Raw genomic sequence first — 18978 nt, 5'->3', positions numbered from 1 at the left:
TAAAACATAGCGACAGGTTTTCTCGAAGGGAAAATTATAGAACAAGCATATGCTATCCTCCTCAAGCTTGACAAAAATAAAGAGGTACTAGTCAACAATGACTGGGGAAAAAGGGAAGAAAACTTGAAGAATTTTATTGGTAGCAGGTCGTTCTTGAACATGACACTTTCACTCCATCACCTTGATTGAGTTGGGTTGGGTTATTCTGTTCACCGGTCATATCACCATTGGTCCTCCATACCATCCATCTTTTGGGGTTAACACTACGAATCCTTCTTAGTGTCGCCAATATGTTCAAGAGAAGTCATTCAGAGAATTCACCATCCAGTTAATGCCTCATCCACTGCAATACCTTCACCCTCCATTTTTCATGACCGCCATTCCTGAACCTTGTATCATCAGATCATTTTCACCTCCAGAAAATCATTTGCTTCGTTTCATGTTGTAGATGTGGGATGCATTAAGGCCCTCCTACGATGGGTCACTTCTTGTCAACATCAGCTCATTATCCAATAAGTTGACTTAGAAACAACCCTTTCAGTACTTTGAAGCTTGCATGCCTCAATGGCAAGTTTCTCACTTTCGACGACAGGTTTACATCAATGGCCTTTGACCAAAAGATTTTGCATGGTGTTCGACATCAGATCATATATTCATTCCACATGAATTGTATTGTAGTACCTTGAGGGTCATTATCATTATCGTTGATTCCTCTCGCGCCTGTTAACAACTTACATTATTGGCTAGTAATTAGGCAATGTCTTTCCATGTTCGACTTCAGGACATCTTTTCACATGGATCGACTTGTACATCGGGCGAAGATTGAACGAGTTTTGAAGACCTCGAATCTAGTTTCATCCATCTGGGCTACGATATATTCAAGAATATAAAGACATCAAATGTACACAGAAGCTGCACAGATAGTCATCTAAGCCAGGGAAGATGACTCTTCATATGAAGAATCACTAGTCTGTAACTGCAGACAATTATCTGTCCTATGTACATGAAAATGAATTTATAAAGATGAGCATGGGAATGCCCACCTCAGCTAGATCATGAAAATAATATGATGATAATGTATTGTATTGTGTCTTATATAGGTCACCTTCCAGTTCAAATACCTCAGATCCTCATGATAAAGCATTTCACGTAACATCAAAAGATTTACGACTTAATGCTTTAGGGGGCAACTGTTATAGACATATTTGGGAACTCCAACCCAAATCTTATATGTCGATAAACCAAGGGCTCTTTAACCCCTAAAAGTGTTGTTTCATACCCTAAAGGATCATGGTCAACTGATTACATCATTCCCCAAAAGTTCCACCTGAAAAACCACTCAGAACTGGCCAAAACTGGACCATACTGACTACTCCACTGTCAGGGTGCGATGCATACTGACTTCTACACTAGCCAGGTGTGATGCATACTGAAGATACCTTCTATGGGGTGTGATGAGCGAGGATGGACAAATGTCCAAGATAGTTTTCTAAGTGGATGCTCATGGAATCTTCCAGAAACTTCTCCTATGACACTTGCCTCTCTGAATTCGCCTAGGGATGAGTAAGAGATCCAAAAAATCTCCAAGTGGAACCAATAACAACAAGTGGAATGACACTAATAAAAAACCTAGAGATGACTCACACCCTTGCAGACATCTATAAATGGATCCCTCATCTGAGAGATATGGAGGCTAGAATTTTGTAATTTGTAAGGAAGTGCTGATAGTTTGTCTTTGAGAAAGAACATTGTATTGTTGGGTGATTTTGCTTTTCATGAGGTGAAGAGGGCTTTGATGCTGGGAGGATGATGCTAGATCAAACAGCTGGGTTGTAATTCTCCCTTCTATTTTAATAAAGTTCTTTGAGTTTTCCTCCATACAATCGTGTATTTGTGAATCTTGTTATTTGTGAATGCTATTGTATGTTCAATGTATTTCTGATTCTGCATTGTTTATGATATAATAGATCGAGATGCTTTGATGGTGTTTTGTTACTTTGTTTCTATAGGTATTCTCTAAGTGGGATAGGTAGGAGAGGAGTTGCAAGCTCTATCAAGAGGGAGAGAAATCAAGCAAGGAGTCAAGCGAAAGATCCAGGTTGGTCCCTTTGCTTCTCTCTTATCTATCATACATAGAGGAAATTGCAAATTACTTTGATTGTTTTTTTCTAGGATAGCTGCCAATCCTAGTGGGACTAGCAGATCGAGAAGACACTAGTTTTCCTGGAAACAGGTATTTGGATTGGGAGATCAATACCCCATATTTTGATTGAGAAATTTTTAATCCTAATAAAAATGATAGTTCTTCTATCATGGACATATCAAACTCTATTGGCATATTGTAACATCCCTAGTGAAAATTCCATGTAATAAAAGTAAAGGGAAAAATAATAACCATGAATGATGGGACACTTAATCCAAGTTGAATGTTGGGCCTAATCCTAGTGATGGGGATCACTTGTGATTGGTTATGGCTAAGGAAAATTTCAAAGTCAATGGCTAAGGATTTAGAAAGGCAAAATGGCGTTTTTGGAACATTTATTAATGAAAATAATGTAAATTAGGACAAAAAGGATGTTAAAGGTCATAGGTTGAATGTGAGGATGAAAATGAAGGAAAATAATGGAAAATGAAGAAAATAGAGGCCTCATTCATAAAAAGGCTTCTGAGGATCAGTTGGTAACCTTTTGTCAGTTCAGTTTTGGAGCTATCTCATTAATCTCTCTCTCTCTCTCTCTCTCTCTCTCTCTCTCTCTCTCTCTCTCTCTCTCATACTCTTTTTTGGCTTATTAGGGCCTGACCCAGGTTCAGAAGTGATTTAGCCAAACAAATCCCGCACTACCGACCCTTTCGGCAAGAGTCTGTAGAGCGCAGACTAAGGTCTCACCCGAGGTAGTATGGGAGGGTGGTGGAACCATGAAACCATGTTTCCACACGCTAGGGATGTTGTGATGAGGTCTAGAAGGGCCGCGATCCGATCTTGCGTGCTTGCACTGCTCCGCGCAGCTATTTGGCCTTTGCGTAGCTCTATACAGAGTGGGATAAAACACTCTCCAAATCCTTTATCCTTAATGAGTTATTATTATAGATCTGACATAATTTTGTGGGCCCAGTATTCTTATTTACTCAATTAACACTTATAATTAGTGTGCACAATCATAAACTATAAAGAGATGCAAAGATATAACTAAAACATAAGCACACAGATCAGATGCACAATATTCCAGAATCAACTTATCTCTTATTAACCTTCTATTCCAATACAATCCAATTCCACCCTGTGCACTCAGCTGCAAGGGTCCATGCACATAGCTGCAGACTCTACCAGGCCTCTGTGCACACAGCTGCAGAGCCTCTCTCTACTACTATGACCCAAGACTCGGACTTACAGACCCAGAGCGAATATCACATTCAAAAACCCCTCTCACTTTAGATCCAAACAAAATACTACCTTCTACACTTAGAGCCTCGCTCTATTTATACATTCCCATGGTTCGCAGACCATGGCTAGGCTGACACATTCTATATTAAATTACAATATTTTAGGTGGACAACCCTTTGACTTGACTCATTACAATTCACGCTCCGTGCACTTTGTAGAGCCTTTACAATAGCATTACCCAAAATTGTGGGCTTTAAGCCCCAAAACCATTATGCGGGGGATCCGCTGCCCAACACTCTTGGAGACAGATTTTTTTGGAGCACTCTTGGAGGGTGTGGCATACTTGGATTTTTGGAGAAAGAAGGAAAATGAAGAGCATGAAAACACAAGAACGAATCGAGATCAATAGCTACATCAAATTTTCTTGCTAGTACCGAGTTGCATGCATGATTTCTTCAAATGTTTTGGCATGCATTTCATATGCATGTGGATTTTTGGTTGTGATCTATCATTGGCATGGAGGATGGTCATGATTGATAGTGGATTGCCTAGCGTTGCCATTTCTTGGATATCCATGGTGATTGTGTGTTACTTTCATTGTTTTTTTTGTTGGCTCTCATGTTTCCTTAGCTTGGATTGAGTTACTAGCCCTAGAAGCCCTCGTTGGACAAACGCTCTAGAAGACTTATAATAGCTTGGGTTGAGTTACTAGTCCTAGAAGCCTTGGTTGGAAAAATGCTCTCGAAGCCCTAGTTGGGTTGAGTTACTAGTCTTAGAAGCCTTGGTTGGAAAAACTCTTTGGAAGCCCTATATAAGATGTGAGTTGTGTTAATAGTCCTGGAAGCCCTGGTTGGACAAATGCTCTAGAAGCCTTGGAAGGCTTGGATGGAGACCAATCTGAAGATGGTTTTGTGATGTCCTACCATGAGGTGGAATCATTGTTTGATGGGTTGAGGTGGATGGCCTCTGGAAACCCTGGATGATTTTTTATTTATGTGCCTATGAGCTCTCACATTCATGCTTGGAATATGGCACAGGGGTGAACAACTGAAGAGATATTTGGCTCAGCCATTCTACAGTCAGGTGGAACATGGAATCCCATCTTGGGTTTGGATTTTGCATCATTAATGGAAGGTTATTTCTCCTTGTATTTCTATGAGAATTATGATAGATTATATGTGGTTTATATGGTTGTGATATCATGGATGATTTTGTCCCTATTATTCTTGTTATGTATGTGTTTTATGACAGCAACTATGTGTGGCTCTCATCATTTTTTTACTTGTAATTGAATGATCAATGTATCTATGGCCTAATGGATGGAATGGAAGTTGATGTGATGATGCATCAATGAGTCTTAGTGATTCTCAGCTAAGTATGAGACCCTTATGCTTAGAACTATTATTTACACCTGTATATTACATATTCACGATATGTTTGACGAAATTCCTATCATGGCTAGTAGGGGTCCAGTCAGGGTCTTGAAAAAGTATCCATTTTAGTACTATCATTTCCATGTTATTTTACTAATTTGAAGAGATGGTTCAATTATGGGCAGTTACCTAGGATCTGGGCCTAAAAACATGGCTCAAATCCTGGAGTCACTGGCATAGAACTGACAGCTTTGGTCTCTGGTCATTGGCAGGCAAGCCTGTGAGAGTGACTTTGGGTTTCTAGTCGCCCTCATGCTTATAGCATGGGAGCGACTAAGGCTTAAGTTGTCCAAAAGATCAGTGGGACCCCAAGGCAAGTTGTGTAAAGTATTGGATTAGTTCCTAAGGGTCCTGTAGCTAATGATTATTGTCTATGTGGTGTGTTTTTGTTGGTTCCACTTCCTTAACATGACTTAGGAGGTTGAATCATATCATAGTGGCCTCTTGTCGCATATTTACCTCGGCAGGCTGGTTTCTTGGGTAGATGTGGGAGGAGAGTGTTATAGAGTGGTATCGGAGTATTGTTCACCCCTCGTACTGGATGGGCTATGTGTTGGTCATGCATTCATGTCAATTGCATGTGTGTCTCTCACACTTTCATTTCATGTGCTTGTTGCATTTGCATGATTTTGTTCGTGTTTGAAGTGACGTTGTCATGTGAAACTTGATGTTTTGTTGAGGAATGCATCGTCATGAGCGTACGACTCGTTACATATCAATTTATGTCACTTACAAGTATCGTTGTAATATGCTTGGTTACATTCTTGCATGATTCGTTACATTCTTGTATGCTCAGTTGCATGTATCAGTCTTGCAGGTTTGATTTCAAGTATCGCTCATCCATGCTTGATCATACATGTTTATGCATATGTGTGGATGGTTATGCATCACTTATGCATGTTCATGTTTGCATGTGGTCAAGTGTATAGTGACACAATAATGGCAGTTATCATGCATGAGGTTGTGGTGTGTGCTATTGTTGAGGTCATGTATTGATGACTGGACCCTAGATAGAATGACAGTTGCATGGTCATATTCTTATGTTTCAAATTTCTATATGTTTTCATGATTATGTTATACATGTATCACGTTTATTTATTGATCTTGTAGAGGAAAAGGCAAAAGCTAAGATTCATAGATTCGTTAGTGGATTACCAAATGAATTTAAAGATAGGTTCGAGTTCAATGAGCCTAGATCAATGGAGGAGGCCATCTGGAAGCTGAAGCATTGCTATGAAAAATTGAAGCACAAGTCTAAGATGAAGCTAGTTTGCAAAGGCAATGATAGGAACAAAGTGAATTAGGACAAGAAGCGGGTAAGACCATAGGATTCAAGTAACAAAGAGAATGTTTCACCATCTAAGAGGTTCAATGCATCATATAGGGGACAATAATTCAAATCAGGAGAAAAAAACAAGGAGTCATGATGGAAGCCTATAGAACGTTGGACTTGTGGCAAAGACCATTGCAGGAGAGATTTTCCGCAGAATGAGGGTGGTAGACCTTAGATATATAGTGCGCAGGAGGCACATACTGTTGGGGATTTTGGTTAGAGTATTCCACGTATCTATGAAGCATTGGGTAATAAACAGGTAGAGCATCAGGCATCTATCATTTAGATGGATGGTAATCTTTGTGATCAAGTTATTTCTATTTTTATATACCCTAAATCTAATTATAGCTATGTTAGTCCTCACTTGGTGGATAAGTGTGGTTTGAGTAAGGAATTTCATGCAGGGTCTTGGTTAGTGCAGTTGGCTACAGATACAAAGAAACAAGTTCATCATTGGGTAAGAGCTTGTGCATTTGATTTGAATGTTATGCCTACCACAACACATTTGAATGTATTACCATTGGGTTCATATAGTATATTGTTGGGCATGGACTAGTTATATCTTCATAGAACCAAGGTAGACTGTTATGATAAATCTATTGAGTGTGTTGATGAAAATGGAGAACCAAGAGTCTTACAACGTAAGATGAAATATACATTAGTTAGGATTGTGATACCTATGCAAGAAAAGCGTAGTCACATGAAAGGATGTAAGTTATTTGCAATGAAAATTTCTAGTGATAAGGGTAAGGAAGTTGAGGATATGGATGTGTTGAGCAAGTACCCAGTTTTACATATGTTCAAGGATGTATTTCTTCAGGACATTTCATAGTTTCCACCTCATAGGGAGGTAGACGTTTCTATTGAGTTAGTGTCAGGGGAAGCTCCAACATCGAAAGCACCTTACTGGATGAGCACACCTGAGTTGGTCGAGTTAAAGTTGCAATTGAATGAAATGTTGGACAAGGGGTACATTAGGCAATGTCTATCACCATGAGGCGCACTGGTATTGTTTGTGAAGAAGAAAGATGGTACTCTCAGATTATGTACTGACTACAGGCAGTTGAACAAGGTGACTACCAGGAATAGGTACCCTTTGTTGAGGATTGATGACTTGTTTGATCATCTGAAGGGAGCAACATTTCTCTCGAAGATTGATCTGCCCATTAGGTACACATCAAAGAGGAGGAAATTTACAATACTGTGTTCAGGAACAAGTATGGGCATTACAATTTTGTTGTTGTTCTGTTTGGCTTAATTAATGCTCCAACTACATTTATGTGTTTGATGAATAGTGTGTTGCGTCCATATTTGGGTAAGTTTGTTATTGTGTTCATTGATGATATACTATTATATTCTAAAAATGAGGAAGAGCATGTCGAGCATTTAGTAGTAGTGTTGAGGTTGTTAAGAGAGCTTCATCTGTATGCTAAGCTCAGAAATTGTAGTTTCTTCTAGATTGAGGTACATTACCTAGGGCATGTTGTCTCCAAGGAGGGAATTGCAGTAGATCCAGATAAGATAAGCGCCATCATGGAGTGGGTATCTCCTAAGAGTGGGGATGAGGTGAGATGTTTCATGAGTTTGGCAGGCTACTATAGGAGGTTCATCAGGAACTTCTCACAAATTGTTTATCTTATTACATCATTGAAGAGGAAACGAAAGAAGTTTGGATGGATAGAGGAATGTGAGGCTATTTTGGAGCAACTCAAGCAGTTGTTGACACATGCACCAACGCTACAGATTGCAGATCTAGACAATGATTTTTTGGTATGCACAAACGCTTGCAAGAGAGGGCTTGGTGGAGTCCTTATGAAGGATGGACAAGTGGTATTTTATGAGTCCCAAAAGCTAAATGACCACGAGCAGAACTACCTGACACATCATTTGGAATTAGCAGTGATCATACAAGCATTGGAGATGTGGAGACACTATCTTCTTGGCAAGAAGTTTGTACTTATGAGTGATCACATTAGGTTGAGGCATTTGTTTGACCAACTGAATCTGAACACCAAGCAGGCTAAATGGTTGGCAACAATCAGCTAGTTTGATTTTGAGATCAGATATATCAAAGGTAAATGGAATAGGGTGGCATATTCTCTCAGAAGACAGGTACAAGTAAATCACTTGGTAGCTATGAGCTCCTATCGGACAGACTTACAAGATAGGATCTTACGGGTAGGTCAGCAAGATGTTAGATATATAGATATTGTACATAGGTTGCAGCAGAGCATAGGTACAGGTACAGGTATAGGTTATAGTACATGTATAGGTATAGGTGATGGTATAGGTACATGTACAGGTGATGGTACAGGTATATGTGCAAGTGCATAGGATATGGATTATAGTCTTACAACAGACGGATCGGTCAAGTCCCGAGACAGGATATATGTACCGGATAACAGTTATCTCAAGAAGGTGATCTTGATGGAGTTTCATGTGAAACTGTATTCGGGTCACCCAGGGTATCAAAATAAACTGACAATGGAGACGTTATTTTATCATTGGATGAATCTAAAGAGGGATGTAGCAGAGTTCATAGCTAGATGTTTTGATTGTCAGCAAGTGAAAGCATAATGTAAGCATCCAGGTTAACTGCTACAGCCGATCATGATCCCAGAGTGGAAATGGGAGGTTATTGCTATGACCAAAAAATTGATCATCTAGCCTAATTTACTAGATGGATCGAAGTACACCATGTAAAGCCAATTTTACCATAGTAAAATTGCTTTCACTGTGAGAAATTACCTAATAAACCACCTTTATTAAGTAATTTAGAGTTAAAACCATGAAGAATAATTAAATAAATCATTATTTATTTGATTTTTTTTCTAGGAATAATTAATTAAACCATTGTTTAATTATTATTCCTTGTTAAATTTGACTCAGTCATGAAAAATAAACAGATAATCATTATTTATCTTGTTTTTCTGTAAGAATAACTAATTAATCATCAATTAGTTACTATTATTTGTTAAGTTTGACTAAATCCCTTAGGAATAATTAAATAAATCATTATTTGTTTATTATTCCTTGACTAATTCATTGAGATAATTTATTTATTTATTATTTCTAAATAAAAGTTTAAATACTTTTTCCCTCCCAAACAAATATAATAAAATATTCCAAGTGGTAATTCCAAGGATGGGATCAATAATATTTTATTATTGCTCATTATTTGAGGATAACTCAATATTTTGTTATAAATATGAGGGTTTTCCATTCATTATTCACTTTTGATTATTTTCATTGTTGCACTCACTATTGTAACTCTCATTATTTTCATTGTCGCACACCATATTTTTGCTAGGTTTATGCATTATAGAGAGGAGAGACTCTACAGAAGTTGAAAATGTTTGAGGATTGCCAAGAACCCATCCCATAGAGGGGCGCTGGTAACATATATTTGTTCCCTTCATAGGTGTTATAATAAAATCATTCTTTACAAATCTGGTTTCCATTGAATGTATTGGGGTTATTACTCTTTATTTCACTGTTTAACTATGATTGCAACATAGAACAGGATTTTGGCAGGTATTGTTTCTATCAATAGTTGCATATCTACAAAGTTTAGCAACCATTTCTATTGCTGAGATTATTTTTCATCCACGATGTTAAGTGGGTTCTTTTCGTACATAATTGAGAAGAAAACACTCTAACAAATTGATGACTCCACTGGGTTTTATACTTTAGATCTAGAAACATGGGTGACCTTTGGTTTTTAGCTTATGGTTTCCTCTTTTTTCTCTTCTATTAATTTTTACTAGTGTTTTAACCCTAGATCTAATAAATTTCTTACTTCCATAAGATTTCTGGTCATGTTCGTAGGTCGCAAGAACCAGCCGTGGCAAAGGCGGCATTTTTTTCTGAAATTTGCCAGCTGGGAGTCTCGAAACAAAAATTGTAGTTTTAAGCCTAAAAGGTGTGATTTGGCCTCCATAATGCATCTTTCTCCCCAAAAAATGTGATTTTTTCAAAAAACAGGCCAGAACCTGGGATTTCTGGGTTTTAGGGTTTTTCTCAAATCTATTTCTGAGTTTTGCTAAGAGTTGTCTGTTGGGTGTCTGACCTTTTTCTCATCCTTCATAGGCCTTGATCCATTATGTTTTACTCATTGAAGTCGAATTTAACCTCCCCTAGGGCTTCAAGTACACTTCCACCTTTCTAGGAGGAGTTTAGCTGAGTGAGAAGTCTGAGTTTCTGCATCAATTTCAGCCACATTTTCTAGATATGTAACCTTTTGTTTCAGATCTGATAAGATAGGTTGCTACCATCCATAGTTTCAAATTTAAACTTATTTGGTCATTCCCTCAAGGTCCCATCGGTTGCCCTAGGTGTTTCACCCATCTCCCTATCTTTTTGCAACGATCTTCCCCTCTGGTTTTTTGTTGTTGCTGCACCACTTTCTAGCAGCTTAGAGTCACTTGATCCTAGTCACACCGACATTCAGATCTCTTGATCATTTTAGTGTATTTTCCATATGTTTAGCCACCTAGCAGTACAGTGTTTTCAAACCAAATTTGGGTGGGGTTTAGTTAATTGTTTTTCTGTTTATTTTCTGTTATTTATTTCAGTTTATTTATAGTAAGATTTTTTATTTTTTACAAACATGATCTAGGCTTAATCAATTAATACACTTACACACACAAGCACACCTTAAGTGAACGACCCTTGGTTTACACCACCAAGCCAAGACTTAACATAATAAATTTACCTCACCGCATCAGAAACAAAAGATATATTGTTGATCTCCCTTCACCATTTCCATGTTCTGGGTGTCCTTCCATCATTTCACCACCAAGGTGTGAGTCGTGGAGACTATTAGGCCTTCAGCCTCAGTTTCCGTTTGGGCATATTACTCCTCCCTGTCGGATTATAGTTCATAGCCCTCCGAGTCCCCATCTTGACTCTTCTCTTGATTCCTCATCTGATTCCAAACCTCCTTCACCACATATCATCACCATGTCTGGACCCACAACTGGTGTAGGACCCCAATCTGGTGGTAGCTCCAGTAATATACCGGTGGTCACATTAGGCGGAACAGTCTCAGGAACCGTTATGGCAGCCCCCATGCTCCCTTTTATGGTTGGGTTAAGTCTACTGGATCTTAACCAATTGATAAATGATGCCATACAACATGATGTTGGTTGGCCCTCTATGCCGACCAAGCTTCCCTCAGACATCCCAAAGTTTGAGGGTATTGCTAGAGAGGATCCTACCAACCATGTCCGATCCTTCCACATGTGGTGTTCGTCCAACTCCATAACCAATGACTCCATTCATCTTTGCCTCTTCCAATGCACGTTCACTGGAGACGTTTCAAAATGGTATGTAGACCATCCCTTCACCTGTCATTCCATTTTCCCGATGCTTGCTAAAGCGTTCTTGTCCTATTTTCAGTTACCTTTCCGGTACGACACTGGTACTAAGCTTTTGAACACATTTCATCAATCCTCTGCTACTCGCCTTTCTGACCACGTTCAATAGTGGCATCAAAGAAGGAACACATGTCATGCCCCACCTTTCGAAGACCGTCTTTATCTGTATTGTTTTCTAAAGATCATTTTATCCCCCATCGGGAATGATATCGTGTCCCACTTTCCTTAGACCGAGGAAGAAGCTCTCCAGACCGCTTTGAGATATGATCTAATTTATGCTCAATCAGGTTATGTCTATACCGTTATTCTAGACCTCCCTCGTCCTAGCAGTGCTAATGTACCAAGGGTATTGGTGGGCTCTAGTATTGCAGCAATGATGCTGCAACTCCTGGGACTCCCTTCTTTACTTTTATCAACCCGGTAGTTCGTAACAAACTTGGAAGCGACAGTGCTATATGCACAAGTACTAGCTCTTACTGCAGGCTGTCACTTGATCAGCTGGAACAAGTTCGCTAGGAGCTTAAGCCAACTTCTATGAGTTCTTAGAAGAAGCTTTTAACTGTGATGGATGAAAGCTAACTCAAAAGAGGCTAATCTACTTGCATAAAGAAGCTGAAAGCTGAAAGGAAATGCAAACCCTAACAAACCCTAGTTTTACCGACTAACCCTACTGGTGCAAGAAAAGAGATGAAAGTTGTTGAAATGGATGCCATTAACTCTTGGAAAGGTAAAATGCATGTGACTAAGCTACTTCTAAAGGAAAATATGGAAAAAAGCATCTTTTGTACTTTTGAGTAAGTTGGCAGAATTATTATGCAGGTGCTTTAACTATTTTTGGTTGTGCAGAGGTTTATTGGTGAAAGGAAATGGAGTGGGCACTTGCAGGAGGTTGGGAAGGTGAGAAGAGGGCCTAAGGGGTCCCTATCACCCTTCCAGAGAGATTCACAGTGATCATATCTCGAAAAACTGCTCACATGATCTTCTACAGGAAGTCTGCAGGGGTTCTACAGGATGTTCTACAGGAAGAGCCAAGAGAGGATTTTTGAGGGTTGATGGAGGAAAACTGGTGGGAAAGTGGAAATGGAGGTTGGATGAGGTTGTGAAGAGGTCTAGGACCTGGTAAATGAGGCTAGGGAGCGATTAAGGTGATTGGATTTGTTCAAGGATGGAGGGAGCAATGATGCACAAGAATGTAGAAATTAGGGCAAAGTGGGAAAATGTGCAAATGAAGGGAAGGAATCTTGGATTAGGGGTTGGATCAGGTGGTATGATGAAGGAAGGATAGGCAGGGATGTATTACAGGTGATCTGTACACTATTTCTTAAAACTAATCAAACAAAGACTATGCAAACCAAAGATCTAGCTATCTTGACCTAATTTGACCTAGAAACCCAACAATCATGATGAACAGAACTTTATTGGTAGAAAATCATGTAAGATAACTATGAAAACAAAGTGAGAATAGATCTAGGCATGTAATCACAACTGGTATCAACTTCTGCACTAAGAATCTAACACTAGCAATTGCATGAAGAAGCAAGAACAACGTTTTTGTGGCAGCAAGGACACCTTGGTCTCAGCTCATGGTCCCGAGGAGGGAGAGGTGAGATCAAGGGTTGCTTGATGGCCTTTTTCGAAGATATTTTCTGTTACCAACCTATCAAATCAACCTGAACATGAAAAGCTAATTTAATCATCAAAAACAACCTAAGTAACAAAGCAAGATCTTAACCTAAATAACAGAAATTATTCTATGAATGCAGCAAAGACACATAAAAGTACACAAAGGAGGTACTGGGCACTTGGGTTGGGCCCAACCCCAAGAGCTATAGCCTCCTAAGAAAGATTAGAGCTGGTGCAAAGCTGGATTCATCTTTATTGATCAAGAAATAATAGTTACATCCCAAAAACTGTCTACAAGAAAAACTCGAAAATGTGCTGAAATGTAGAGCTAACCTACTGACTAAAATCTAACTAACATCTGACTAACTCCTGACTAAAATCTGACTAAAAACTGACTAACTGAGCTGAGGCCCTAAGCCTTCTTATTTATACAAATTGAGGACCCCAACAACCCTCCTAAACTTTAGGAACTTGGCTGCCAAAACTTGCAGTTAACAGCAGTCCTACTTGACTTGCTTGGCTGCCCCTTGTGCTCCGAGTTTTTGATGGAGAATTTGAGGTGAGGGCTCATAAATGAAGGGGGCACCTTCCTACAATTCCTCTCCCTTGTTCTTTCATGAATTTGGCTGCCAAGTGCTCATTAAACCTTTGATTTTGTCTCAAAATTGACCAAAAATATGCATAAAGCACAAACTAGACTTTTTGGCATAATGACTAACCCAATTCACTCTATTAGCATAAATATAATCAAAAACATGTAATAAACTAATGAGAATGGTGGGTGAAGTCGAATTAGGAGGCTAAATGAGCCCATATAGTTACCCATTTCTGGGGCTCATCATCACCCCCTACTAAAGGTGTTGCTCATCCTCTGAGAAACTAATCTATCTCTTCATTCTTGTTGGCTCTGGTGGCCTCCTTATCATCCCAAGCTTCTGATGTGGTCTACTCATGTGAGCCATAAAATTCTGCCTTCTTGTCCATGTCCTTCCACTGCTCCTCCTATTCTGCTTGTTTGAATTCTTGTGCTTTTCCTGGCCTTAAAATACATGGAGGTTTGCCTTTTTCCTTTTTCTTTTTGTTTTGTAGGTGTGCTTAATGCAGCAAGCACAGTTTCTGCCTCCCTTGCCAATATCTCAGGTGATTTCTCCGCTTGTTGTTCCTTTTCCTTGCTTCCTGTAGAAATCCCTGTGTCAACTGTTTCTGTGTGTGTTGCTGAGATCTCAGGGTGTGTCTTTTCCTTTCGTTTTTGTGTTCCTGCTTTGGTTGTGGCAGCCTTCATTTGGGCTTTTTCAGCCTTCTCTGTCCTACTTTGCATCCTTTTTTCCCTTTGCGTTTTTGTTGTTGTTTCTTCCTCTATTTTAGGCTCAGCAATCTGGCCCATTTCCCCTTTTTCTTTCTGTTCTTTCTGTGCTTGAATGTCCTGTGTTCCTTCACCATTGGTTTTCTCACCTTCTTCAGTGTGTTCTCCCCTTATGAATCCTCCTGGCATGGTGAGAGTGCTCTTTTTATGTTTTAATCAGAAAAGGAAATGCTCAGGCAACCAAACAGTCAATCTGAAACAGAGGATAGCTGAATTTGGTTTCCCCTGAACCCAAGAAGGAATTTCTCGTGTGTCCAATATCAACTAGCAACAATTCCCTTGTTTTAAGACTGTTGTCACCCAGAACTCGACTGTTTGCTTATGAAAGGAAGAATTTTGTTTTTACAGGCAGAGCACAAGGATCAGGTTCTCTTCTCAGCACACAGACAGATATGCAAATCCAAAATTTTTTTACACATGCACAGGCTGGCCTCCATGGCTGCATATATCTTCCCTACAGGAGAATTTAAAAAGAAAACATGGAGGAGATTTTTGATGCAGGAAAATTGGGGAAACTCAGTGCAATATGCAGGCAAATGTTTTACTTCCACTACACAGGCAGACTTTTCCTCTAATTTTCCAATCTGATGCCATTCAATTCACCACCTTGCACAAACATACCATGCATAGAGGAGTTTTTTAGAGCCTACCTTGTTTTGAGCTTGAAATTCACTGAAAATCCTGGGTTTTCTTTTTGCAGGGCTGTTTTTTGCCTTTCCTGTAGAAGCCTTCCTATAGAAGCCTCCTGTTTCCTGTAGAACGAAACTGTGCTTCCTATAGAGCCCGATAGGTGGGAGATTTTAAAAAAATGGCTGAGAAAGACTGGTTCGCTACTATGGAGGTGGTATGGAGTTTGTTGCAGCTGCAGGGACGATGATAAAATGGAAACAACGGTGGTGAGAGTATTTCAAAGATGAGTTCGATTGGCTGCTTATGGAGACTTCCGTTGATGGAGGGTGAGTTGGCCAAGTGCACGTTGGCCCCATGTAGACTGTTGGTCTCCACTGCAGTGTTATTATGGACTGTATGTTCTCTGCCTGTAATCACTTCCATCAATTACGTTGGAGTTTAAACAACCACCACTACCTATTTTCAGTTTTCTTCCTGAGATGGTTGAGCACACGTGTCGATTGCACCCACCGAGTGCTGTTTGAACTGGATGAGGGTGGCCAGTTAGCTGGCCACCGATCTTGTTTAATCACAACCATCTCATTGTTCACGCAGTTCTTAAATTACATTCATGCAATGGAGGAATGGGTTTAGTCACATACCTAGAAGTCGAATGCGTTTGCTATGAGGTGCTATGGCCTTTCCTCCTGCTACATGCCTTTGTTTATGTGGATGCATGATGGTTTGGTTGCTGATACGTGACTATTTTTCTTGTGCATGTATCCTCTGGCTTACGCTGCAAGAGTCTGCTTCCACCTTTAGATTTGCACCCTCATGCTGCTGATGCTAGATTTTTGCAGGATAGCAACTTGTTTTTCCCATAGCTCCCAAACGATAGACTGGATTGACCTAAAACTTTCTGAGCATGTTTCTATCATCATTATGCACCTCCCATAGAAAAATTGTGATCAATGGATGCAGAGATTTCAAGAAAAAATGAAAATGGCTGAAGGTGACAGAGGTCAATTTCTCGGAAACCATGCACTGGAATTGGATGAAACTGCTTGGGCAAGTTACTATCACCTACATGCATCTCCCCATGAAATAGGTTTTGAAATGGATGCATGGATATGAAGAAAATGAAAAAATGGCTGAAGGTGATGGAGGCTAATTTCTTGGAAACCGTGTGCTAGAATTGGCTGAAAATGCTTGGGTATGTTGCCATCATCCCTATACAACTCCCCATAAAACAGTTTTTTAAATGGATGCACAGTTGTTAAGTTAGGGAAAAAACAAATTTCTGCTCTATGTATTTTTGTATCAGAGCATTCTGCAGTTGTTTGCACAGTAAGAAAAATGAGCTTGGGCTATAATACAGACTTGGAATTGATGGGAGAGAGGTTTGAAGGTTGCAGAAGGAGTTATGAACCCTTTATGAAGCTTCCATGTTTTCTAAACTGCTTTTTAAAATCCATTTCTAGCTTTCTGTAATTTCTACAGGAACTTCTTGTAGAAAACACAATTTTTAGGAAAGAAGCACAATGAGGTGGAAAAAATAATGGAGAAGGGTGAGTGATGGAAACAGGGATGTTTGCGGGCCTCATGGACAGATTCACAACCTTCGGGTCCTCTTCAGAGATCAATTTTGGCTTGTTTGCAGGCTCTACAGGATCTTCCTGTAGAAGACACAGAACTTCCTGTAGAAGGTGAAATCTCAGTCTGAATGAGACCAAATCTTGGGAAAGGGTAGTGGTCATGGAGGAATGGATTGTGAGGGATGCTTGCAACTTGGTGCTGATCTCTGTCTTTGTTTTGTGCGATCCTCCTAACCTACAATGTCCTTCCTACAACTTGCAATTATTCAACAGAAATTAGGTTTATTTTTCTTTTTCTCTTTTCTTCTTTCTTTTTCTCTTTTTTTTTGAAAACAACTAGGGCGCCTCATGGAGGTTTTCACCCTAATTTCCTGCCCTGGGCACCTCCAAGGGAGGTTTTCACCCAGGGATCTTATTCTCTTTTTCTTTTCTCTTCTTTCCAACCCATTGACTGCCTCATGGAGGTTTTCAATCAATGAGCCAATCTGAAGCACCTTCGAGGAGGTTTTCACCTTAGATTTTTATTTTCCTCTTATTTTCATTTTTTCTTTTTTCTTTTTTGCGTTTTTCCTACCCTACCCTACTTGAAAAAAAAAATCTTTTTCAAGCATAAGAATACTTCCAATGGAGCCATGTGCACATCAAGATTAGAGACAAAATGATGTGGAGGCTTGAAATGCATGCTTTGACAGGTATCCGGATTTCAAAGACCAAACGATTTGACTTTGAAGGGATGAAACATAGCTGAGGAAGAGAGTACTGCTACAACTTAGTGACTTTCTGGAACCATATCTCAATATAGCTCTGATATCCTTAGTCTTTTTGCTGATCTGGATCATTCTTCATGTCCCCTACTACCAGACCTTCTCATCTTCCTGTTTTTGCTGATTTTTCTCTTGAATACATGGAGGATTTGATGGTAACCATGTAGGAGATCTCTCAATCTCTGATTCTGTTGTCTTCTCTTTATCAAGTGTAGCCCATGGTTCTTTGATCTCCTCTTTTGAATCTTCTTTTGCTAGATGTGGTCTTTCAATGCTATCAATATAATCTCTTTTTTGCAATACTCTTCCTGAGCTATGGTGAATATCATTGAGCTCAAGAGGAGTTATTTGGAAGTGTTGTGCCTCAGCTTTGCAATTGGGTTGAGCTATTCCAATGTGCGGGTTTGGAAATGGTGGTTCGGGTAGTTGAGTGGGGGTGTATATTTGAGATGGATGTGGATGGGGTTGTGGTTGGGCAGGTGGTTTCCCACTATATACTTGCTGAGCCTGCCTGTTATTTGGGTTCGAGTTTGGTTGAGCAGGCATTTGGGGCTGCCTTGGTGGAGCAGGAGGTGATGGTTGCGGTTGAGCAGGTGGTGGAGGCAAAGGAACGGGAGGAGAGTTGTACTGGGGCCTCCACCCTTGATGAGGTGCATTCCATTGAGGTGGTGGCTGAGCGTAGGGGTGAAATGGATGAGTAGCTGGTTGGGCATAATATGGAGATGTGAAAGACCAAGGAGGAGGTGTGGACTAGGAAGGATGAGCAGGGGGACCCTAAGAAGGCATGGAAGTGGCTTGATAGGGGTTGTAATAGGTCTAGGATGTCCCTTGTATTCCCTGCTGGTAAGGTATGGGTCCATGTGGCCTCTTTCGGTTCATATAATAGAGTGGTTCAGTGGCCTCTTTGGCCCTCTGATATGCAGCTTTGATTCCGGGCAAGGAAGGGCACTGGTTCATAGGATGGTCTTTTTCACAGACAAAACACACTTCTATAGAGTGCAATGGACATTCGTTCCTAGGTAGATTTCTAGTGCACCTAGGACAAAAGATGGCCAAAGCCCTCTCTGCTTCCTCTCGATATCTTTTGATATGCATGGCAAGCATCTGCCTCACCTCGCTTTTGCAATCTTCCCACATGTCTCCAATTTCAGCCTCAATGGATGAGTTGGAAGAAAAGGTACTACTCCCAACATTTTTGTTTTCAGCCATTTGCTCCAGAGGAATGTTTTCTTCTTCTTTTCCCCGAAAGGTTCTTCAAATATGTCTTTCTATCCACCTAGGGGTTCTTCTTAATCACAGCCATCAAAGAAGAGAGAAGGTTGGCTGTGTGAAGTAGTGGGGGTGTTGTGCAAATATTTTTCTGACTTATCTCTACTCCTACAAGGCATGAAAGGAAATCCTTTTGGTTGATTTTTTCTTCTTCTTTTTTTTTCTGCTTGTACCTGTAAAACTGAAATAGATTGAACTGCAACTAACTGAAATCTATCTTGCTGAAATG

This window comes from Pinus tabuliformis, chromosome 5_1 (assembly GCF_031772625.1).
Source record: "Pinus tabuliformis cultivar Carrire ecotype Pingquan chromosome 5_1, CPIR1, whole genome shotgun sequence".
Taxonomy (NCBI): domain Eukaryota; kingdom Viridiplantae; phylum Streptophyta; class Pinopsida; order Pinales; family Pinaceae; genus Pinus; species Pinus tabuliformis.
Note: the sequence above shows the minus strand (reverse complement) of the source record.